The following is a 25,955-nucleotide window of genomic DNA, read 5'->3' as shown; positions in this document are numbered from 1 at the left end:
GGAGGGAGGGAGGGAGGAGGGAGGGGTGAGCGGGCGCCGTCTGCGGAGAACCGCGCCCGGGCGATCCTCCCGGCTCCCCGCTGGCCCCCAGAGGCGTCGGTGGTCGGGGAGGCGGCGCGCGCGCCCCTGCGCCCCTCTTCCCGGCTCTCCACCAGGGGCTGCGCGCTCTGGTCCGGGTCGCTGTGGAGCGACAGGTGGCCAGGACCCGGAGAGGATGGAGGCTGGGGACCCGAGGGGCCGGGGAGAGACCGACGGCCGTCGGCGGGCTCGGCGGGTCCGCGGCTGAGCGCCGGCTACTGTGCCGGGGCCCCGCGAGGTCCTCCCGGGGCCAGCCGGGCCGCGGCGGGGCCGGTGACCACGAGCGCCCCCTGGTTGGTGCCACCCGCGGAGCGCGCGGCTGGCCCGGCCCGTCCCCGGGTCCCCGGGTCGCCGGAGACGCCGCCGCGCCGCGCCGGGACCCGGCCGCCTCTCCAGGTAGGGGACCCCGCGCCCCTGGCCGGGGCGGGGAGGGAGCGGGCGGGGGGCCGCCGGGGTGTCAGGGAGGAGCCCGGACGGCCCCGGGAAGCCGGGCGGAGAAGGAAATGGCAAAGGAGCGGAAGCCAAAGCACATTCGGGGCTCCCCGCGCGCACACGTCCGTGTCCGGGGTGGCCGTGGGGTCCGGGGTGGCGTGCGCGGGGCGCCTTCTCCTCCCCGCTCTCCTCCCTCCACCCGCAGCCAGGAGACGCGGTGGAGGGTCCGTGTGTTCTTGGACCCCCCCCCCCATTTTCTGGGGTGTGTGGGGGGCATTCACTCTTCTCAGGGAAATCAAGGTTTGTTTTTCCGGAGGGGAGAAACCGCTGCTGAGTAGATGAACAAAACAAGGAGGAAAGTTGGGGCGCTTCGTTCTGCCATCTTGGTGACGACGGGTGACCCCGCTCCGGGGCCGCGCCGGGGGTTTATGGATGGGATTATTATCGTTACGCCAAAGGCAGTGGCTGTCCCCGTGGCCTCGTCCTGTGCGCCGTCCTGTGGACGAGGAGCTGATCCTAGACGGGGCGGGGGTGACAGGGAGACCCGGGGACCTGTCCGCCTGGGGTGGGGGAGATGGGCCATGTGTGTCCCACGGGGAGGCGCGAACCAAGCCGTCCAAGGAAGACAGAGTGAGCCCGCGCGCCCCCGGCTGCCTCTCATGCTTTGTTCCTTTTGCCTGGCAAAGAGAATTCTAAGCTTGGGGACCCAGGAGGCTCATGGAAAGAAGGGGCAATGTGTGGAGACCCCCTGGGCCTCCCCTGGCTTGGGGGTGTTTGATGGACAAGCGTGCTCGGAAGGTCTGGACAGACTCTGTAACATGATCACTTCTAATTGATCATGAATAATTCCTAAAATGGCAGGCTGAATGTAGACACTTCATAAAAAAAAAAATGGCTGTGTCTAGTAGAAAGGGGTGACATTTACCATTTACTGCTTTGGTTGCAATTGCTTTTGAAGTTTATGCACAGCTGTTTAAAATCCACCCTCCACCCCCAACCAGTACCATTGTTTGCTGCAGGTGTCTCTTTTCTTTTGTTGATTGGATGCACAGACATTTGAAGACAAGTTGCTCTTCTGAAACCTACAAAGCTCGTGCAAGTTAGAGCCATACCAGCTAAATTGAGGTTATTTTTTTTCTTTGTCTTGTTTTGTATTGTTTCTCTTATCAACTTTTGTTTCTCATTTTCAAGTGCAACCTGTTCGGCATTAGCAGCTTTTGTTTCAGGGTCCTGGGATTGTCTTCTAAGCTTTCAAAATGTAAAGTGCCTGCAGAAGGAATCTTGCTATCATCTGCTTTATTGTGTTCATTTCCACCGCTATCTTGTGCTGTGGTGGTTCAGAGTGACAGGTACTTGGGCAAACGTCTACACCTGCTACTCTGCCAGCTCTCCCTCAGCCAGCAAAGATTCCTCAGTGAGAGTGTGCATTGCTGTGCCAAGCTACCATCACAACTTTCCTTCCTCCCTTTCAGGGAGAACACACATGTTTGTTCATACTTGCATTCTTTCTAGGATCTCAATGGTCACTCCTTTACAACACAATATTCTGTCCCTCTAGTTAGCAGTAGGTATTGTAGGCCTTCAGAAGTAGACTCTGAGTCTTTGGTTATTTATATAAAGATTCCTCATTCCAATACACCACATACCTACTTCTTGTGCCCAGAAAACACCAAATTCTTCTATGTAATGAATTCCCTGTGGACCTAGTCCATGATTTTCTTTCAGAAGTACGGGCTTTGGGTACAAGGCTGTACCTTCAGAGATTCCGGAATAAACTTCCACAGTGAAGTCTCTCCTTCACATATGGTATTGATTTTTAATATGCTTGCCTTTCTTTGAACTAGGAATTAGAATTAGCGCTTCCTATTTTAATGTATTTTAATGTGTTGGAGTTATTGTGTTATATGCCCCTGAGAATATTGGTGATATATTAATCTGATATATTAATTCATGCAATAGTTTTTCGCTATGTTTGTATTTGATTTCAGATGAATTCTTCTTTCATAGGTTTAAGTCTTCATTCTTAAAATAATTTCCCCCAAATCATTTAATTATTATCTATCATCTAATAATAGCAATCATATTATTATAAGATGAAAAGTCCCAGTGACTGAAATGAAATGTAAGAAATATCTATCTACTATATATATGAATATATACATAAATATCCAAAATACAATCTATAATTTGAAATAGGGAGGTTAGACTTATGGCAATGTATACAACATTAAGTTCATACTTTCTGTCCTTAGTCACTATTTTTCAAGTTTAGGTATGACATTCTTAGCGGTATATATTCGACTTACTTTTTCCATACCTATTCTAGCTGTTAAGGCATCACTCATGAGAAATTTAAAGAAGAAAACATGATGTTGAGGCAGAAAGATGAGTAAAAAGATGCTTTCTTAGGAGAATTGAAATCATTTTCAATAACATACCAAATGCTTATACACAAATTCTGGTTACTATGACATTTCAATATAATCTTGGGGTTAAAAGAGAATCTGGGGCTTCAGAAATTAGGAATACCTCCACCAAATCCACAACCATAGATTTTTGTTCTGGGATTGAGTTAGCAGATATTAAAATTTCTCACTTTGGTAGTACATCCATGAACAGGCTGATGTTCGCTTTTCATTAAACTAATAATAATAGTAGTAATCAGAAATTCTTAAAGTCATTATAATATAATATAATTTATGTAGTAGATATAACACTCCGAATTTCATGTTTAATACATTACTACATTTAGTCTTCCAAAAGCCATTAATCATAAGGGAGATATTATAAATCTCCTGCAGATCTGTAAATTGAGGTTCAGAAGAGCTAAGTACTTGCCTAGGTTTTACTCCTTCTAAGAGATAAACTGGTTTATATGACAATTAAGCTCTTGCTATAAACCACAGTGCCAGATCATCTACCAATTAAAATTTTGTAATGTGATAAAATACCCAGGACATCAATTTTCTCATCTTAACCATTTTAAGCAAATAAATAGTCCAGAGACATTAAGTTCACTCATTAAATACACAACCATGACTACCATTCACAGAACTCTTTTCATCACGCAAACTGCTGAAATTCTGTGCCTTTGAAACACAGAACCCCTGTTTCCTCCCTTCACCCAGCTCCTGATAAGCACTCTTCTTTCTGTCTCTGTGAGTTTCCTTCTTCCAGGTATTTCCCAAAAGGACAATCAGATAGAATGACATGTGTGCGTGCCTCCGAACGTACCTTCTAGTGTCTGGCTTATTGCACTTGTACCTTGATGCTCTCAAGGTTTATTTGCCCGCGGTACAGCATACGTCCAACATTCTCTGCTTTTTAAGGTTAACTCATATTCCCTTACACATCTCCACCACATTCTGCTTATCCGCTCATCTGGTGAGGATCTCCTGAGTTGTTTTCACCCTTTGGCCACAGTGTTCTAGAGGTAAGGGCGCAAACACCTGCTTGAGATCCGGCAGTCTGTTCTCTTGGGTGTCACGCACGAGTGGAATTACTGGGTCATGTAGGAATTCTATATTTACCTTTTTGAGTACTCACGACCCTGTTCTTCACCCTGATCTCTTGGCTTCTCACCGAGCATTCTTTGTATGAACCTATGACTTGTATTTTCCAAAGTATACCAATTGTTTGACTGCTATGAAGGATGTTAACTTCTGTTACCCCCTCAGCTGCCTAAAGGTCTAGATGGATTGGGAAGAAGTCATGTCTATTATTTAGACCATAGAACATGATCTTTCAACTTGAAGTAGGCAAAGAAAAAAACCATATAACCACCCCTTCCTCTCATGAAGTGTACCCCCCACACACACCTCTGCTGGGGAATCTGAGCCTGATGGTGCCATACGAGGTGATGTGCTTTCCTTTCCAAATCTGGTGTCACTGTCCCTGTAGAATCTAATTGTCTACTTTCCCCAGCATCTATAAATAGGTTGATGAGTTGTACTGGAAAAAATTATGCAGCCATGCAAATTTACCATGTCATAAGTCCATGATTTCCATCTCAGATGGGCTATCCGATGCCCTCAGCCCACATACATTTCCATGGCCACCTCCCTTCCTCAACACTAGCCATTCCAGACCTTCTTCTGCCTCCTTTTGTCCTTCCTTTCGCCCTTACCAGCCTGCCTTCCTTCAGGCTTGACTGAGAAGTTTTCCAGGTGAGAAATACCCCCAGCCTCATGACCAGAGGACTCTGCATCTAACTTTATCTGCATCTCATGCTCCTATCCTTCCCTTGATTCACGACAGTGACAAGAAAACGCCCCACCCCCAGAAGTGTCCCACAATTTACCTCCCACAAATGTCATTTATTCTGCATTCTCATGAATCTCATTCACTTGAGTATCTTCTCTCTCACCATCATTTTCCTTCTCGACTCATTTCTGGCCCTGCTCTCACTGCAGTGGACCTGTTTAAACCCTTTCTTTTTGTCATATATTTTTATTGTAATTAATAGAACGATTACATTATATTCACCAGAACCCTTTCTTTCTTTTACGAAACAAAAAAGACTATTCATCCATCCTTTTCTTCAGCTACTCCCTCTTCTCTCTCCTCTTTACCACCAAAATCCTTTCATTATTTTCTATTCTTCTCACCTCTGATTTTTCATTCCACATCTCTTGAACCACAGACACCTGGTTTTACCTCACAAATCATTACATACACACTCTCCTCTGTGCAAACTTTTGCTCATGTCTACCCCTTTCTAACTGGATTTTCTGTAGCTGTGCTGCTAAGCATTCCTGCATCTACGGAGTCTTATCTTCCTTCAGTCCCCAACTGCCCTCCCACTTCTCTTCCTACCCCTCTGCTTTGAAGATTCTTGACTCGTGTTCCATGAACCTGAAAGTTTGACCTTCAATTTTCTCTCTCTTCTGGGCCACTTCATCTCTTACTGACCCCAATAGCTATCTTCTTGCCCATTTCAAGAACTCCTATTCCCTGAATAGTGTATAGATGCATCTAGTGCTTCACACCTGAGACTGCATGCGCCATCTTTCTCTTTCCTTTCTTCCCAAGATCCCTGCCTCCCCCCTTTTCTGTAGTCTTGGTATTCTTCCTTGACTTTTTTCCTTCCACCTCAATACCTTAGCTAAACTAAGATCCAGCCATTGCTCCTGAAGGGTTGCTTGTTCTCCACCCCTCACTGTGTAGGCCACCACCATTTCTGTTGTGGATCTCTGCCTGAGCTCCTAGCTAGTCTCAGGAGGAAAGGCCCTTCGAAATCCCAGATTCAAGCATTTGCCTGATGTTCTCACCCCATTACTCTTGGAGTGAAGTCTAGAGTCTCTAAGACAGATTAGGAGGCGTTCTGATCCTTTCCTCTTCTCCCTCATCCTTCCAGACACAGACATCATGCATGTTCCTCCAAGTCTGAGCCTCACCGGGTCCTCAGAGGGCCCTGGGTCTTTTTCTTTTGGACCCTTTGTCTACCCTCTCCTTCCCTTGGCTAATTCCTATCTAATCTCAGGCCTTCTGTAGGTCTTTCCAATTTTTTCAAAGCTAGTTCTACAAGTCAGGATTTGGTTTCCTTCCTCTTGTTCTCAGTGCACCTGTCTGATCGTCTGTGTCAAGTGCACAGCGCAGTGGGCATCATCCTGCAGTAACCACCCATTTGTGTCAGCTGCTGCAGCCCTTAGAATAGACATGCCACCATTGTGTGTTTGCTTCTCATCTTCCAATGGGACACAGTAGTGGTGGGAACACAGTGTTCACACCTCGTACAGTATCTAACATTTAGTAGGTATCAATAAAGACTAGTAGAAGGTTTTAGAATTTGTAATATCTGAGAGACTTTAAATATCTGAACAAGCAGAAGCATTATCAGCCTGAAAACAACCACCACAGCGACAACAAAAACTTTCCTGTTAGCCTCTGGAATTGTCTCAATAAATTCTACTAGAAATCAGAGAGAGAGGTGATGAGTGACATTTACTGCCTGAAATTCTTTACTACTCTTGGTTAGAGTAGATTTTTATATTTCAAAGTCCTAGGGGGGAAAAATGCCCCCATCTCTCCAGTATGTTGTGATTATCCTCTTGTCATCTTCATGGCCTGTCACTTTGCTGTCATATCATTGATGAAAGGGAAAAAGGATTAAGAATGATCAAGAAATAGAAGGTCACAATAAAATATGCTAAAATATATGCAAAAGACAAAAAGATAAAACAATAAGGAATATAAGGAAATAGATACACTGAGAACCTTGAAGTCATTTTTATAAAAAAAATAAACAAAAGGTTAAAAATGGAGAAATAATTTTAATTAAATGATATAAAGAGCTTAAAGATTCCTCAGAATTAAGTCACGATTATTTTAAAATTCATTAAAGCAGTCGAGAGAAAGATAAAAAAGTAAAAGAATAAGTTTAAAAAGTAAAGTGATAGAAACTTACCAATGATTAAAATAAGTGAAAGCATTCTCAAAAATTGTAGCCTATATTTTAAATAAGGATAAACTACAAAAGGGCTCAATTAAAGGTAAAATAAAGATATGAAAATGAAGATAAACTCCTTCAAAGGAATGTTTAGTGAATCCCAACAGTTTAAAAAAATCTACTGTGAGTTCCTAACAACTACTAAGCCAGAGCTGAAACAATGTTAAAATCAGATCTTAGGTTTCTGGCTCATACCTCCAAAACTATTCCAACCTATATATGATATTAACGGCACAATTTTCGAAGGGAAAAAGGCACTGGATTCCACTAGACATCTCCCTCCTGGGAAGTGCTGTCACAGGGTCATGTAAGTGCAAGTAAATAGTTATACTCAACTTTGCCTTCAGAGCACACTTCTTACTGTAAAAGACTTGACCTGTCTCCTCTGCATGCTGCTATCCAATGCTAGCTCTAGGCCTTCTTTTTGGATTAGGAAATTATAATTCCCCCAGTCCTGGGCCAGGACACATCCCTGTCTTTGTTCAGAAACTCCAATTCAAACCTGCTTGCATAATCTACATCATTAGAGATTCTTTTCAGTGTGTTATGCCTTTTCTGAGTCACTTGTAAGGCATTTACCCTCTCTCATCTGTTTTCCCTGTCTCCTGGGACTTGCAGCTTCGCTCCAGCTCATTTACTGAAGCTCAATCATATTTTAATTTAATTGTTGCCTCCTGAGTAAGAGTACCAAGTGAGTCTCCTATTTCTTTTCCTTTCTCTGACTCTTGGCATAGTGCTCAGACTGGAGTTGGGGTTGTGATGCCTTGTGAAACCTCCATAGCTAGAGAATGCATTTTATTTTCCTTTAATTAATGGTGTATAGTTTGCCAAATATGGATAGCTCATTCCAGGGCCTAATAAACATTAGTGTTATGAGCCCTGAACTCACCAAGTTGTGTCCCATTTTCTCAAGGTGGACTTTAGGAAATCTGACTGAAATGTGGATTTGGGGGGGAGTCAAGTCCATGGAAACGTTTGGTGCATTGGCATCTGTCTAGCCAGTGGCTGCTGGAAAATGTGCCATCCCCACTACCTAGGTGAAATCTTGATATATCATCTCACCAAGCCCTCACCACCTGACTGCCCTTCAGGTCTCTTACAGTGACCAGGGACACTGGGAAGTTGTCACAGGAGGAAATTATGGATTCCAATCAATTATCCCTTTTAGGAAGAGATGAAAAGAGACTGTGGCATCTTGCTGCTTCATTCACCTGCCACCATCCTACTCAACCATAAATCATGCCAATCGAGCAAAAGTCACAGAAATAGAATGGAGAGGAAACTTTTACCATTAGATGAGTTAGGCAAGAAGATTCTCAGGATTTCTCCTGACCCTAATAGTATACTGTTGTTTTCAGGTATCCCACATTCCAGGCAGATCAGGATTTCACCTGAACAAATGGGATGGTGGAGAAGTAGATACATTTCTAGGACCGTAGGTAATGGTTAATCTGCCCCATTGTTACTATTGGTGTAGATTATTAAATGTAATCGACAGTGGCAGGTGTAACCTTTCACCAAATGTAGTCATGCAAACAAGGAGATCACTTACTTACAAGTGGCTTTGATTTTGGAAATTAAAACATAATAGCACAGTAAAAATGATAAGCCCAGCGCAGTGGCTCACATCTGTAATCCTAGTTACTCAGGAGGCTGAGATCTGAGGATCTTAGTTCAAAGCCAACCCGGGCACTAAAAAAGTCCATGAGACTCTTATCTCCAATTAACCCCTAGAAAATGGGAAGTGGGGCTGAGGCTCAAGGAATGGGGTGGTAGCCTTGAGCTGAAGAGCTCAGGAACAGTGCCCAGGCCTAGAGTTCAAGCCCCATAACCCATCAAAAAAAATGATAAGATGCTGATTTTTCAACTGTATCAGTGTTAATAGCAACACAAAGTATACTATCACAAAATTTCTCAAAAAAAGAAGACAAGTTCATTCTCTCAATGGACTTTGAACCGACAACAATAGCTAATAGAAGAATTTTCTCTAAGACTGGAGACTTTCCATTCTTCTTTTCAAACAACAGAAAAATAAACTAGTGTTCTTTTATTTAGGACATCTTCAGGCTATGCAATGGGAATAATAGTAAGAGTGGGCATAAATGAATGCCTTCATAAGAAGAATTTAAATTACCCTACCTTTCAAGTACAACTAAGCCCTTCCTAGATAATTTCGTGGGGGGAAAAACCATTTTAATGTTGATGAGATTATCTCTGTGAAAATACTTGTAGAATTTTAGCTTCTGGATCAGAGGCTGCTAGAGTATTTGCCAAATGCCACACATACAGTCCTTCAATATTCTTCTCTTCCTTCCAATGAGAGCAAGATTTCACTTGTGAGCTACTTTCCTAGCTTCTGGTCATTGAGATATGTTAATATTTATAGGACACTTGAGATCAGTGACTAACACTGCTTTAGGAAAGTAAAGTAAAGGCTTCTTTTAAAACACTAATTAAAATGAAATAAATACAACTTATTTGACCAAAAAGGTGAATAGCGCCAAGCATAAATTAGCACATCATTTTAGAAATTAATGAAGTAAAACTCATCCATTAACAATTCCCCATGGCTGGAGGTGACGGAGAGAAATGTCAACACAAAGTGTGGCATTTGAATTTCATTATCGCAATAGAAACGGAAGGCGGAAAGCAACCCCCTTTCCTTTGAAGAACAGACTTGAGGAGTTCAGAACAGAGAGAATTTATTCATGTACCGTTATAGCACAAGTAACTGAGCCATACAGCTAAAGAACTATCAAACAAACATTCTGCAGGTTCAGAAAAACTGAAATACTCATTCGTTTGGCTATGTGTCTTAAACCAGTAGGAAAAGTTCAATGCAAATTCCAAAGGCTTTTAATCCACATGCCAGGCACTTTTTCTTAGTTTTGTTGTTTTTTTTTTTTTTGCAAGACACAGTCAGAGGATTACATTCTCAAAGAATTCCTTTCTAAAACGCTTAAGTCCTAATCAGTTAAATGTGACATAGGCTTGGAATGGCATTGGGTATCAGGTAATCAACAATGAAGTTCAAGTTGGTATCTATTGGCGTTGAACCCGATGTTATTTCTCTGAAATGGCCAGGAATGCAATTTGTTCTTTATTTGACATGTATATGGCCCTGCATATTACTTTGGATATCACTCAAACTCTGCCCAAACATAAGAGACTTAAAACAGTCCTGTTTGGGGCCAGAAGTTCGGCCTAGTGGTAGAGTGCTTGCCTAGCATGCACGAAGACCCAGGTTCCATTCCTCAGTACCACATACATAGAAAATAGGCAGAAGTGGTGCTGTGGCTCAAGTGGCAGAGCGCTAGCCTTGAGAAAGCCCGAGGGCAGTGCTCAGGCCCTGAGTTCAAGGCCAAGGACTGGAAAAAATAAACATCCGGTTTATTTTCTCGTGAATTTGTGGGTAAGGAAGTTGGGAGAGCTCTGGCTTGGTGCTTCTTCCCCTTACACATGTCATGAGGGTCATGGCCCCATGTGAAACACAATCATTCACCTCAATGGCCTCTAGGTGGGCACAGCCAGGAGATAAGGATGGTGAGATCCTAAGAGCACGGGGACCTGTGCACAAGGACCACAGCTCCTCCGGACCAAGTAAAGAATTATAGAGCCATTTACTAGGCAGTCTTGGGACATCCAGAGTCACATTTCAGAAGAGCAGGTGGAATGGCATGGGCTGTGCCAGGCATCCTAGAAGCAGTGGCAAGGACAACCTTTTAAGCTATTTATGTGCTGACATCTTGTAAAGATGACCTTGTTTTCCAAGATGGCTCCTCCAGCTTCACTCATGATATAGCTGACAGTGGAAGTCTATTAAAACAAAACCCTGGGCAATATGGCTGCTCCATATTTACATATAGAATGGAATCCAGACATTTTTCAAAGGGTTGGCAGATCCTCCGCTCATTCCTCTGCCCATCTTAAAAACCTCTCCAATGACCTTTCGTGTCAGCACAGCTCCATGCCTTGTCACACAGAACTGCAGCGCTCTTTCTTCCAGTCTGTCACTTTGTTATCCATCCCCTGAGATGTCCCCTCCTCTGAGAAGGCTTTGTAGGCGATGTTGAGCCTCAGTGTGCCTTGCTACCCTGTACACTTAAGATATTTCCACTGCAATGGCACAATTTCATCCCATCCCTTCTGTGCCACAGGCTCCTAGAAGGAAGGTTCTGGGTCTCTATCTCCAACCTAGCTCTCACCCTTAACAGAGAGGCCTACACACAACCAGGCCACAGGAAACACATACTGAATGTCAGTTTAGTATAGGCAAATGAAAGAGCAGTGGAGGGAGAGGTCAGAAAACCCCCAGCAGGAAGAAGGCGGGTGTGATGAATACGATTTCTACCTTCAAGGCTGTGGATGTAGTAGAATGTCATAGTAGAATGTGCCCAGAGCTGGCTTCACAGAGCAAGAACAGCCAATGAGAATGCTCTGAGTATGTGAAAGACAAGCAATGAGAATACAAAGTAAAATAGAAAAACAAACTCAACCTAAGAGATGCTGACGGGTGTGCCATGGTTAAGGGATACGAGAGAAGCAGAAAAGAGAAGACGCAGTCTCCAACCATCACAGCTGACCAAGCCATGGACATTCATACAGGAGGGAGTACAAGTGGGATGTCCCAGGCCTGGGATCAAAATGTGCAACGCTCAGAATGCAAACAAGTAGGACTTCTCAAGACACCAGGCAGTGCTCGGTCATGTGACAGCAGTACACCCAGCCCAGCAGGGGAAGAGTCATGTAGATGCTTCTGAGAAGAATTCTTAGCTATGCAAAACCCAACGTGTCACCATGTGCACCTACTGAATAGCTTTATACAAGGCAAGTTGTGTCAGCTACACACACACACACACACACACACACACACACACACACACACACACGGCTGTAACTTGCAAACAGCCACTAAGCAGAAATTCTATTTAATTAAAAGTGCAAAAGAAAATACAGCCAGATTAACATTCTTGAGTAATAACTTTGAGGTTTGAGGTTCAGCTTTACAGAACTGTCGTGGGAATTTAAAAGTAAATTAGTCTGCCAAACTATGGCGGTCCTATCTTTAGTATTTGCCTGATGTCACTTTTTTAATTTGCTTTCTTAGCTAGTATATTTTCATATATGAACGAGTAACTTCATATTCACTTTCTAATCCCTTTTATGCCTGTTGATTGTGATTTCACAGGTTCCTGAAGCAGTAGACTCCAAAAGTTTCCAAAAGATATCATCACTCAAGAAAGCATTTCTTTGGCCAATAGTATAATTTTTGAAGTTGTAGGAGACCTATACCTTGTTTTTGATTGGTTTCCGGAACCACCACCATACATACCAGAGAGTCTACATATTTAAGCAAACAGGCAGCTTTCAGAATAGAAACATATAAATAGTCATACTAGAAATGAATAAACGCAAAATAGACCGATGTTCAAGGCTGAGATCATCTACAGTTCACTGCCACGGAAACTGAAAAATCCATGGTTAGCAGGGAGCAGTGGCTCAGGCCTGTAATCCTAGCTACTCAGGAGGCTGAGATCTGAGGATCCAGGTTCAAGGCCAGCCCGTGCACAAAAGGACCTAAGACCCTTATCTCCAATTAACCTCTAGAAAATGTGAAGAGGGGCTTGGCTCAGGGGTAGGGCGGTGGCCGTGAGTGAAGAGCTCAGGGACAGTGCCAGGCTGAGTTCAAGCCCCATGACCCACCAAAAAAGAAAAGATTTCCTTTTTATTCTTTTCATCTCTGTTGTGCAAGCTCCCAGTAGCCTTTGTGTATAAAAAATTTTACCTTCGTTACTAAATGAATCTGTAAAAGAAATTGTTTTGGGGGGATTAACTTCTCTGTGATTTGGGGGAGAGGCATGAGAATGACCTTTAAAATACTGTTTTGCACCTGATCTCGAAATAGTCCAGAAAGTTCTTCTTGCAACAATTTATTCCAGTACCTGAAATACTGCCAGCTAGGATGTTAAGAGACATAGATCCTCGTAAAGATTGCCAGTCCCACATTCGAGTGGTTTAATCAGTAACAAGGAGAAAAATGGGAACCTTTTATGGGCCAAGAGTAGATGGACTTATTCAGCTAACAAATATTTATTGATCAAGCATTTAAATGTGCTAGACATTGCTCTGAGTATAGAAAATATTGAGGAGAAAAGAGAGACCAGGTAGTAGCCCGGGAATAACCTAATTTCAGCCTGAAATCCTGGCTACTCAGGAGGCTGAGATCTGAGGATCTTGGTTCAAAGCCAGCCCAAGTATGAGAGTCTGTGAGACTCTTATCTCCAATGAACCACCAGAAAACCGGAAGTGGCGCTGTGGCTCAACGTGGTAGAGCACTAGCCTTGAGCTGAAGAGCCCAGAGTTCAAGCCCTATAACCAACATAAACAAAACAAAACAAAAAACATAATTCGTATTCATAATTAGGCCTTTCACTCTCATTTTTAATCACTAAGGTTTATTGCCTATGGTTAAGGTTTTAGCAGCTAGACAAATAAGTAGAGGAAACTTCATGACGTGCCAAATTCCCATAGATGCGCCCCAAGACTAGAAGCTTCAGTTACTGTCCTCCCTTCATCTTCCCACATCACCTCCAAAGGTGGTCATGGGCCTTGTCATGGGCCATCATTGTCCTGGTACGGCCCAGAAAAAAGGAACACTCTGACTCAAACAGAAAGAAAAAAAATCTTGATTTCTACAAGAATCTTTTTTCTCTGGTTCATTTTCTTATATCCTAAAGATGAAAACAATATCTGAGAATTCACTCTGCTCTTCATACATGACACAAATAGTAAGATCTGGAATGAAATCCCTCCACTTCACCTTCAAACTCTCTTAGGTCTCTTCCTGTGTGTTAAGCTGACCTCACAAAGTTCCAGGAATGTGGTCTATGACAGGACTCTATTCCAGGAAGCGATGGTTCCCGCTCACACTCAATGTTCCAGAGGCTCGGAGGAGCCCCACGGCACCTTGCTAGACCACAGCAGCTTCTCAGCTCTTCCTCCCTACCTGTGGTGTTTGCTTACTAAACCATCAGCTGAAGTTATTTACCCTGTATCTTTTATCTCAAGTTTCTGGTTGTATTTTATCTAAGTCATCTCCACTTCAGTTGAGCGAAGGCTGTGGTTTTGCAAATTAAATCAGTTGTTGGTTTCTGCATATTTCTCCTCCGTGTGTTTACAAAGGCTTTTTAAAAAAAAATCGTATGTCTGTTTTCATTTTACAGTTGTGTGAGGGAAGATTTGTTTTGCTTAAGGTTCTTTTAAACCAATTCAAGGCTATTTAAAAGGACACACATCTTAAGAAACCAAACATTTTGCTTTGTGTAAAACATATCTTTTGCCACAATTGTATGCCCTTAATGTTTGAAAGTTGGCATGTAATGGTAAGATCATTGGTTCATTAGTCTATGCTTTAGATGTCGAGCAAAGGAGATTTTTACTTCAAAGCAAGGCAGTAATGTTTAAGAAAGCTGAAGTATAAGCCAGAGTCTGGTGGCTCATGCCTGTAAACCTAGCTACTCTGAGAATCACAGTTCAAAACCAACCTGGGAAAGGAAAGTCCATAAGACTCTTACCTCGAGTCAACTGGCAAAAACAAAAGCTGGAAGTAGAGCTGTGGCTCAGGTGGTAGAGCACCAGCCTTGAGCACAAAAGTTCAGAGAGAGCACTCAGACCCTGAGTTCAAGTCACAGGACTGGCATCAGGAGAGAGAGAGAGAAAGAGAGACAGAGACAGAGAGACAGAGAGAGTCAGAGCAAGAGAGAGACAGAGAGATGGCAGAGAACAGAAATAAGGAAGGGAAGGGAGGGAAGGAGGGAGGGAGGGATAGAGGGAAGGAGATGCAGTGTCAAACATGAAGGAAGAACGGGCATGTGAAAGGCAAAGGGCCGAGTGCCAACTAAAGGTCTAGTGCAATAGTCCAGGTAACATGTCTAAAGTTCTCAAGCTGAATGATAAAGAATGGTGATAGACTATGTGGAAATCCTCAGGTGAAATGTACAGGACTTGGAGCACAGGGCCCTGCAGGAGATGAGAAGAGAGGACTGGTAGGTGATTCAACTCGAACATTTCTGGCTTGGAAGATTCAGCGAATGACCACTCCATTGATCAAGACATAGGCATTTGAGGAAAAGGTGAAATTCATAGTTTGCTTTAGTCATTTTGAGGGGCTCGTAGCCCACTTGGAGATGCCTCCTTTGTAGTTTAAAAATAGGAGACATGATGAAATGAGGACATAGTTCAAGGGGGAAAAAATGTACCTGCATGATTATAACTAAATTGACATCATTGAAATGATTTAAATGGATGACACTGACCCAAACATTTGACTTAAGTATGGAAGTGTTCGTGGTCCATGACTTTTTGAAAGAAAAAGAAAAATGTTGAACATCAACAAAGCAGAATATATATAACTTTCCCCAATGGAGCATCAGTTCTCAAAGTGTGTTCCAAGGAACCCTGCAGAGCCTGACGACCCTGTAGAGTCTTCATAGTTCTACTATGGTGTGCTTCCCCATTCTGCATTTATTCTCTACAGTAGGATTTTCTAGGACCTCCTGACCTGAATGCAACAGACTGAATGCAAAACCCAATAGGAGAAGCCAATTGTCTTCTACTGAACCAGACGTTAAACAGATCTGCAGGAGTGTCAAATCGCATCCCTTTGTCCAAATTTGCTTTTTGTTTTGGAAACTATGCTTGTGCGTCATAAAATGTGTGGCTTTTTTCAACAGAAGACATAATGGATTTTTGTTATCAAGAATTATCTTAATGGGCTGGGAATGTGACCTAGTGGTGGAGTGCTTGCCTAGCATGCATGAATCCCTATGTTTGATTCCTCGGTACCACATACACAGAAAAAGCTGGATGTGGTGCTGTGGCTCATGTGGTAGAGTACTAGCCTTGAGAAAGCTCAAGGACAGTGCACAGGCTCCGCGTTCAAGCCCCAGGACTGACTATATATATTAACTTTTCCTCAGCCTCATTTTCTAATATGATGAAATCGGTAGATATTAGACAAATAAACCAAAGCCCTTTTACACTCTTAAGAATTTTTAAGGGATGGGCTGGGAATGGAGCTTACTGGTAGAGTGCTTGCCTAACATGCATGAAGCCCTGAGTTCGATTCCTCAGTACCACATAAACAGAAAAGGCCGAAACTGGTGTTGTGGCTCAAGTGATAGAGTGCTAGCCTTGAACAAAAAGAAGCTCAGGGACAGAGCCTAGGCCCTGAGTTCAAGCACCAGGAATAGCAAAAAAAAAAATGTTTAAGGGAGTAAAAGAGTCCTAAGAAGAAAAATGTTAAGAACAAACTGCCATGAGCAGAAATGAATAAACTGAGACTGCATGTCTCAACCAGAGCAAATCTTGCAAGCACAATATATGGAATACAATAACAATAATTTATTTTAAGTTTTAAAGCCAGAAAAGCAGGATACATATTTTTAGAAATGCATGAATATAACCAAGACGAGTGGGGGGTGTGGGGGGGGAGGGAAACGGGTACCAAGACATGTGAAAGGGTATCAATGTATGTGAATTAATGCACCTTCTATCTGGCAAATATCATGTAACCCTTTTACTAATTACAATAAAAAAAAGATACAGAAAAAAAAGAAATGCATGAATATATATATATATTACATAAGAAAAAAATGATGGGGATAACCAACTCCAAAATCTACATAATTCTTATTGAGGGTATGAAAGAGAATACAACCTTGGAGGAAGAAACTGGAGTATTCAACAATGTTGGTTACATTTTTTAGGTTGAATTATAGGTATGACCATGTTCATTTGGGTTTTTAAAAATACTTTTGTATGCCTAAAAATCATTTATCATACAATTAAAAATTAATAACCATCACCAACTTTGAAATATGAAAAGAACCTGCCTTTAAAAAGGAACAGAGATTTGAATAAGCATCTCTTCAGAGAAGATATGCAAATGGCTAAAAAGTACATGAAAAGATGGTCAACCTCATGAATCATTAGAAAATAAATGTGAATTATGAGATATCAGTTTGTGCCCATTATGATGGCTATTATCAGAAAGATGGAAAATAGTGTGGTCAAAAAAAAAAAAAGAAACTTTAGCAGGGTGCGGTGGCTCATGCCTGTAATCCTAACTACTCAGGAGGCTGAGACCCGAGGATCATGGTTCAAAGCCAGTCCAGGCACTAAAAAGTCCATGAGACTCATCTCCAATGGACCAGTCGAAAACCAGAAGTGGTACTGTGGTTCCAGGGTCATAGCCTTGAGCTGAAGTACTCAGGGACAATACCCAGGCCCAGAGTTCAAGCCCCACGACTAACGACAACAATAACAAAAAAAAAAAATGGAAACTTGGGCCAGGAGTGTGACCTAGTGGTAGAGTGCCTGCCTAGCATATGCAAAGTCCTGGGATAAATTCCTTGGTACCACATACACAGGAAAAGCCAGCGTGGCTTGAGTGGTAGAGTACTAGCCTTGAGAAAATAAAGCTCAGGGACAGCGCTCAGCTCCAGGACTAGCAGAAACCAAACCAAACCAAACCTCATCTTTAGGGTGGGGCGGGGGGATGGATAAGGGGTAAGGCATATGTCTGTGTACCATTATTGGGAATGTAAAATGGTACAGTTTTCATGCAAAGCAGTATGGTTGCTTCTCAAACAAACTTAAAAATAGATCCACCATATGATCCAGCAATTCCACTTTTCAGTTTATAACTAAAGGAACTGAAACCAAGGTCTTGCAAGAGATTTGTATACTCCCGTTCCTTAGCATTCTTCCTGACAACCAAGACAACTATCAGCTGACAAATGGATGAACAAAATCTGGTACATACACAAAATGGAATAGTCATCTGTCTTGAAGAAGAACATCTTTTCCCGTACCCTCATGTAGATGAACTTGAGGATATCGTGCTTAGTGAAATAAGGCAGTCAAAAAAGGACAAATACTGCATTCTTTTCCTTATTTGAGGTGTCTAGTATGTACTCAGGTTAATAGTTGCCAGGTTCTGGGAAAAGTGAGAACAAAAAGTTATTGGCTCATAGGCACCAACTTTCCTTACAAGATGAAAGAGTTCTGGACATGAGTAAACAACACTGTAAAGACTAATAGACAAATATATGGAAATGATAGACAGCTCTACTAAACACTTGATTGACTAAATATGAATAAGTTGTATTGTACTTTTCTTTACCACAGTAAAAAATAAAAGGGTTTTTTTTATGACATGGAGATTTCTCATTGTTCTACTTACGGGTTAACTATTTTTGAATTATCTGATTAACTGTCTTACCAGACTCCTCATTTGGGTCCAGTCCTCAAAATTAGCTCTTACGGAACATTCTAGTCTTCCAAAATATTCTATACTTCCACTCCACCTGCATAAAGCTGTCCCAAAGGAACTCCGATGAAATCTCATGGCAGAAAAGCCCCACCCAGAGACTACTTTCTCCAGATTGCAACAGGAACCCAGCTAGGCCACTTGGCTTTCTCCTGCCTTTGGACTGCCACCTAACATTGTGTGGCGCTGACTGTTCCTCGTGGATTTGATCCACAGTCTCACAGTCATTTGATCCCCACCTGCCATGTGTAAGCTATTGGGAGATGTGGATCACAAGAACACGCTGCTGTCTGTACCGGCTTGTTTAGCAGCTTTGCCTGTGGCTGAAGTCGAGGGTGGATACAATGTGCAAATGGACAGGTGGCTCAGTCTGGGCTTTTACACGTAAATGAGCTGTACATTCAGAACATAGAGAATTGTTTCTGGACTCCTATGGCTTCCTTCCCTTTTTATTTTATTTTTTTTCTGTGAGGCGTGTGTCTTGAGCCAGGGCCTGGGCACTGACGCGAGGCTAGGACTCTTCCACTTTGATCCACAGGCCTGCTCTGGCTTTTTTTTCCTGAGTAGTTTATTGGCGGAAAGAGGGTCATGGGCTTTCCTACCCTCAGCCTCCTGAGTAGCTAAGATTACGGGTGGGAGCCACCAGTGCCTTCTAGTTCTTTTCCTAGCACCATGCCAACATTTCTTTTCCCCAGCAGCTTCATCATTGGATACCTGTCCTCCAGCCTGGAGGAAGAGTCAGTCCTTCCTCTCTCTTCACTCTCCCACCACCACCCTAGTTTCATTGTTCTTTATGCTCCAATGGATTTCTTCATTCTAACATGAAGACAAGAAATAAAAACAATGTACTCCAGGGCCTGGGATACATCTGGATAATGTCTAGTATGTGATGTTACTTCCTCATTGCTCCCTTTACAGCTGTGAGTCCACGGATAATCTAATTTAACCCTTTCTTTCTGGTTGCTGTGGGAAAATACAAGTGACATAAACTTTACCAGGATAGCTGTTTTTTTCATATATTTTTTATTGTAATTAATAGAAGGGTTACATGATATTTGCCAGATAGATGGTGCATTAATTCACATACATTGATACCCTTTCACATGTCTTGGTACCCATTTCCCTCCCCCCCATCCCCACCCCTCATCTTGTTTTCCCCCCTTCTCTATCCAATTTCAAATAACCAAATACAAATATATCAGATATATCAGGTAACAAAGTGAGATACTGTAACAATATGAGATAACCAAGGGACAGCAAAAGAGATGAGAGATAACATAGTACCTTAAGGACAACAGTCATTCATTATATGGCTTTTGTTTCTATATCCTAGAGGTCCTTTCATTTAGCGTCATACTATATGGCCTTCTGTATCTAGGTTTTGCTCTATTGCAAATCTCTGCTAGGAGAGCCCAAGGTTTCTACTGATTATGACAAATGAGGGAAACCATTGAGCCTACGTTCCTTTCAGTCTGGCTTACTTCACTTAATATGATTTTTTTTCTAAGTCTTTCCATTTCCTAACAAATGGGGCGGTGTCATTCTTTCTGACAGCAGCATAGAATTCCATTGTGTACAAATACATCTTGTTGATCCATTCATCAACTGAGGGACATCTAGGTTGGTTCCATATCTTTGCTATGGTAAATAGTGCTGCAATGAACATCATTGTGCTAGTGGATTTAGTACGTCCTTATTTCTGGACGATTGGGTAAATGCCAGGTAGTGGAATTGCTGGGTCATAGGGGAGTTCTATGTTTAGTTTTTTTGAGGAACTGCCACACTGCTTTCCATAGTGGTTGAACGAGTTTGCACTCCCACCAACAGTGTAGTAGTGATCCCTCCTGGCCACATCCCCTCCAGCATCTGTTGTTATTCGTTTTCCTGATCCTGGCTATTCTAACTGGAGTGAGGTGGAATCTTAGAGTTGTTTTGACTTGCATTTCTTTTATGACCAGAGATGTTGAGCATTTCTTCATGTGTGTAGAGGCCATTTTTGTTTCCTCTTCAGAGAAGACTCTAAGTCTTTGGCCCATCTTTTAATGGGATGGTTGTTACTTTGAAGATTAGTTTTGGAGTGATTCAATTTTTTGAGCTGTTGGCATATTTTAGATATGAGGTCTTTGTCTGTTGTATGCTTGGTGAAGATCTTCTCCCACTCTGTAGGCTTCCTAATTAGTTTACTAGCTATGTCCTTTGCCATACAAAAGCTCTGCAGTTTAATGCAGTCCCACTTATCCAGCCTTTCTCTGATTTGTTGTGATTCTTGGTCCTTATTAAGAAAGTTTCGACCTGTGCCAAGGAGGCCTAGTGTATCTCCTATTCCGTCTTGTAAAGTTTTCAGTGTGTCAGCTTTTACCTCGAGGTCTTTGATCCATTTGGAGTTAATTCTAGTGCAGGGTGACAAACAAGGATCCAACTTTAGTTTTCTGCAGGTGCTTTAAAACCCTGAAAAAGGAAATTAAAGCAGAACTGAGGAAATGGAGAAACCTCCCATGCTCCTGGATTGGAAGAATCAACATTGTGAAAATGACAATCTTGCCAAGGGCTATCTACAAATTCAACGCAATACCCATCAGTATCCCAATGTCATTCTTTAAAGAAATAGAAGAGGCAATCCAAAATTTCATATGGAATAATAAAAGACCCCGTATAGCAAAAACACTTCTTAGCAGAAAGAACAGCGCTGGAGGAATTTCAGTTCCAAACTTTAGACTCTATTACAGAGCTATAATTATCAAAACAGGTTAGCTGTTTTTAAGTGCATAGTTCAGTGTCAAAACATTTGCCATCATCCATCTTTCCAAATAGAGACTCCGGACCTATTAAACCCCAATTCCCTGTTTCTTTCTCAAAGCCCTCTGGATCTCTAGGAATGTGACTACAGCAGGTACTTCACTTAAATGAAGTAACATGATATTTGTTCTTTTTGTGACTGGCTCCTTCCACTTAATTCAGTATCCTCATAATTCCTCTGTGTGGTAGTATATGTAAGAATTTCATTCCTTTTTTAAGGCTCTGTAATATTCTACTTTTATCTTTTTTTCAGCTTCATTTGGTTCTAGTGTAGAAAATACATAGTAGCCTATTTTTAGATGTTGTTCTTGAGGATTTTGTGGGACTGTGAACAATGAGAAACAGCTCCCAACCAGGACAGTAAATGCTACTTTAGCTTTCTTCCTTTCTCTTTCTAGATTGTTTTATGAGGACATAACAAGACAGTTACTTATTTCCCAATGTCACAATTAGTGAGTGATTATTATTGTGTTGAATTAGATAGGGGATGCCCTTGTTTAATAAATTATAGAGATTGCTCCCAGAGTTCCAGCAGGTCCTGTCACTTGACAAAGTGAGTAAAACACATCAGATAGTCAGATCCCCAGTAGCTTAAAAAAGGAGAGAAACTTGCAGGGTTCTTACATGAATTCAACTACTGAGGCCAGGCACCCTGAATCAAATTCACAGTCTCTACCCAGATTTCCATTGTTAATTTATTTTCCTTGGCTCAAGTCGATTAGAGTTAATCACTGTAGAGTTAATTGCTGGGAACAGCAGAGTCTGTGGTCACTGCATTATCAAAATGGAAACTTGGTACTCTAGTCAGAAAGGCAGCTGAGTCGTTAAAGAGGCAAATCTGATAAAGAACCTTGAACGACAAGCTGAGTGGAAACAGAAAGCCATCCAGAACTTTCCGTAACAGATGTCAACTCGTTTAAAGTCAAAATGATGACTCTGTGACCGACAGCTTGATTTCTTTCTGATTGTTTTTTCTCCATTAGTAATTTGCCTGCAGCGAGATCAATGAGAGAATTGATTTGATGTACCTGAGAGGAAAATGGCAATGATGGTCTACCATGAAGCTGTATACAACTAGAAAATTCACCACCACTCAGTATTGTGGAGTTGATGACAGGGAGGACTGGCTCAAGTGGTAGAGCTCCACTAGCCTTGAGCAAAAAAAAGTACTCAAGGACAGTGCTCAGGCCCTGAGTTCAAGCCCAAGGACTGGTAGCAACAACAACAAAGAGCAAGTAACAGGATAGATTTCCTTGAAACTCTGTCCTAAGCCAGAATCCCTTCAGTCCAGTCCTCAGCCCCGTTCATGTGTCTCTCTGGAGGAAAGCTCTGTGAGCCATGCCTGACCTTGTCAGTGAGCCTGTCCCATCAGAGGGACTGCACTTGATCACCAGTGACAGGTGTTTTTAGTATCCTGAGGTATGTATTTGCAGTGGTTAGTTTCTCTCTGTAATGAAGTTAAAGTTGGCCGTAGAATGATTGGTGAGTTTAACCAGGATCTATTGCCAACATTTTCTCACTTCCCGCTCATCTTCCCAGCACCGCCCTTCCCCATTTCACTATGTTTGCTTTGAGACATTAGAAACAACCATCACAAAAAGAGCAGAGCAGGCCCAGTGCACATAAAGCAAAGACATCATTGCCAAGGCAGGGCATTTCCAGATGCCTGGTCCACCTGTGTGACCTTTTCCTTTGTTTCCTTTTAAAAGTAAACGTGGCAGGATCTGAGCTGTTCCATAACTGGGAATGTGGGAGCTGCCCGCTAAGTGAAGAACGCAGCTTCACAGCACAGCAGAGAGGATTCCTGCCTCCTGCTACCCACTGAAGAGCCAGGCCTGTAGGGGAACATGCTTCTAGCCTGGGATTTCTGACTGCCTGGCACAGGAAGCCTGGATGAATTAAGAACACATTGACAATGAGATTTCCTTCCAGCTTTAATGACATTGGAAGTCAAGTCAATAAAGGAATTATTCTATTTTGTTAGGCAAAAATGAGGCCAGATTAGGACTTGGGCTTTACACTGCCTTCTACTGTATGAATTCTGTATCCCAATGAATTCCTAGAGGGCCTAGCAAAATAATGCTGTATTTAGCCATGTCAACCTCAGACTTCCTTTTCATTTTCTTCTCTTTTCTTTTTTTCTGGTAGTGCTGGGGTTTGATTGGTAGGTGCTCTACTGCTGAGTCATTCCTCTGGTCCTTTTTGTTCTTTATGTGTATGTCAAACTGGGGGTTGAACTCAGGTCCTCACACTAGCTAGGTAAGCACTCTACCATGTGAGTCACACTTCCAGCCTGTCTTTTCTCTGATCACTTCTGAGATAGGACTTCACTCTATGCCTGAGTTGTGATCCTCCCGTGTGTGGTTTTCTGTGTCATTGCATGTAATGGGTGTATGCCATGGTACCCCAACCTTGTGCTTAGCCTTGTACCTGGAATAAGAGGCTCTTAATGCCACACATGGATTGAGATGGTGCCTTGAAGACTTTTCTACTTGGGCTGGCCTCAAACCAAAAATCCTCTGATCTCTGCCTCCCTAGTAGCTAGGATTATAGATTTGAACTCCCACACTCAGCTTCTCTGGTTGTTTTTGAGATAGGATCTCATTTCCTGCCTGGGCTAAATTGGACTGAGCTCTACCTATTGTTATGCTTCCCTGCATAGTAGTGATGAGAGGTCCATGCAACCAGCATTTTTTGTTGTGTCAGGATTTCATAAACAGTTCCAGGCAATCCTCACAACCTCAGTGCTGGAAGTTCTCAAGTTTTGCTAGCACTAAAATAGGTGTATTCCAACAATGGAGTTTTTGTTTCCTACTTGGGCTTGCCTATAGTCCATCCTCAGTAAATATGAATATAAGAATGTGACTGACGAGCAGGAATCATTTCTGGCTAAGTCCCATCATGTGAGAATAGAAGGGTTAGCTCCCCAAGATGGAAGGCTTCCGACTGCCGTGGATTGGTTTTGGGACAAGGGGGATTCCACCTACTAAGTCAGAAAAGCCATTCATTTGTGCATGGCAGGCATTGGGACTAAAATAGACTGCAGAGATTAACCTCGTCTCCCTATTTCACAGGCAGAGAAGCTGTGGATTGTGTGACTTTACCCCACCCCACCCCCAGTTTAGCCAACTCTTGTGGAAGTTTCCATTGGTTTCAGCCTCCCAAGGAAAGTACAAGACTTGTCAACCATTAGAACCATAGTCCAATTTCTACAGTCCAGGCTTCTGCCTTCTGACAGGGGGTGGAGGGGAGTGTGTGATTACTTCTCTTGACCTTCAACTTCATGATCAGAATCACTTGGAGCTCCGCATGTTAAGAAGTTCATAGAGTAGGCAGAGACCACTGTCTCTCTAGCAGAAGTCATTCCTGTGTAGAAGGTCACCAATCCCAAAGCCACCTGATTCTGAGACCTTACCAGAGGCCCAGAAGGGACAAAAATGGATTAAGTACAGACTTGCATGCATGTTCTTCAAATTCAACCCATCTTGTGGGAGCAGAGGAGGCCTCACTCAGGCAGGCCCCCAGTTGGGTCCATCTGCACAGTCAGCTTCCACCCTGAGTCTCATCCAGCTGGAGTTCCTGCAGCCAGGGCTGGAAAAAAGGAACTGAAGAGACCAGAGAGTCCTGTAAGTCCTTATGCTCCTCTTGGCCAACTATCCCCCATCTGTCTGTCTGTCTTTCTTTCTCTTTCTCTCTCTCTCTCTCTCTCTCTCTCTCTCTCTCTCTCTCTCTCTCTCTTTCTTCCCACCTTCCTTCCTTTCTTTCTTTCCTTCCTTCTTTCTTTCTTTCTTTCTTTCTTTCTTTCTTTCTTTCTTTCTTTCTTTCTTTCTTTCTTTTTCAGCTTGATCTGCCTACCCCCAGATGTTGCGTTTCTGACATTGCCTTTTATTCCGGCATCCTCAGTGAGGAAGTCCAGAACTGCAGAGGCCGCCATGGGAGGAGGAAGTGTGGGGAAGGGTGGAAGCGGAAGCAGAGAGAGCAGTGTGTGTCCTAGCCTTCCTGGATACACATCAGAAGACAAGAGAGTGGCTTCATCACTGGGAACCCCGGGGTGGGAGTGTCTTTTGAGAGCCCTGCGGAAGCATGAGATAATCACTGTGAAAGATTAAAGCCGCCTTTTAATGAGTACCTCTCTGTGGTGAGGATCTGCGCAGAGCTCAGTAGGAAGCCCGAGGTTTCTTCACAAAGATCTCAACACAGCTAGCTTGGTCAGATGCAATTCAAAATAATTAGGCCGATTTTAAAAAAGCAAAAGCAAAACTGTGAGCTTCTGGAGTGGACTCTGGGGGAGAGAGGGAGGGACACTGCGAAAGACAAGACACCGTGTGCTCTGGCTCCTGTTCCCTCCGGGACTGGCTCTGGGATTAGTCTCCCCGGGCAGCACTGACAAAGGGCTTTCTTTGCCTGTCTTGAGTTTTTTTCCCTGTTTGTAAAAGAAAAAAATAGACCTGGCTATCATTTTGAATATGTCACCAAAGGATGTCATTGAAGTTGGAAGCATTTTGATAAATGTCCACTTTCAGCCAGGTTCCGTTCCCACTCACTTCTCTGGAAGGTAAACTGAGGTCTAGATGAAGAAAATTCTTCCCTGGCTTCAAATTTTTCATTAGAATAAGATGATGTTTCCCTTAAAAAATAAATAAATGAGCCAGATGTGGTGGTTATACCTGTAATCCTAGCTACTCAGGAGGCTGGGAACTGAGGATCAAGGCTCAAAGCCAGCCCAGGGACAAAAGGACCTGAGACTCTTATCTCAATTAACCTCTAGAAAATGGGCTTGGCTCAAGGGTAGGGTGGTAGCCTTAAACTGAAGAGCTCAGGGACAATGTCCAGGCCCAGGGGTAGGGCAGTAGCCTTGAGCTTCAGCTC

The 25,955-nt window shown here is 42.9% G+C and overlaps 1 protein-coding gene across 1 annotated transcript in view; it reads left to right on the top strand.

Moving 5' to 3' along the window:
* Positions 1-399: 399 nt before the first annotated feature.
* Positions 400-25,955, top strand: part of Prkcq (protein kinase C theta) — a 73,470-nt gene continuing 47,914 nt past the window's right edge. The window contains exon 1 of the mRNA XM_090318854.1: positions 400-474. The gene's annotated coding sequence lies outside the window, so the exon portion shown is untranslated. The remainder of the gene's footprint in view (positions 475-25,955) is intronic.

Source organism: Megascapheus bottae, chromosome 26, assembly GCF_031878675.1.
Source record: "Megascapheus bottae isolate mThoBot1 chromosome 26, mThoBot2.hap1, whole genome shotgun sequence".
NCBI lineage: Eukaryota > Metazoa > Chordata > Mammalia > Rodentia > Geomyidae > Megascapheus > Megascapheus bottae.
This window is presented reverse-complemented; position numbering and strand designations above follow the sequence as displayed.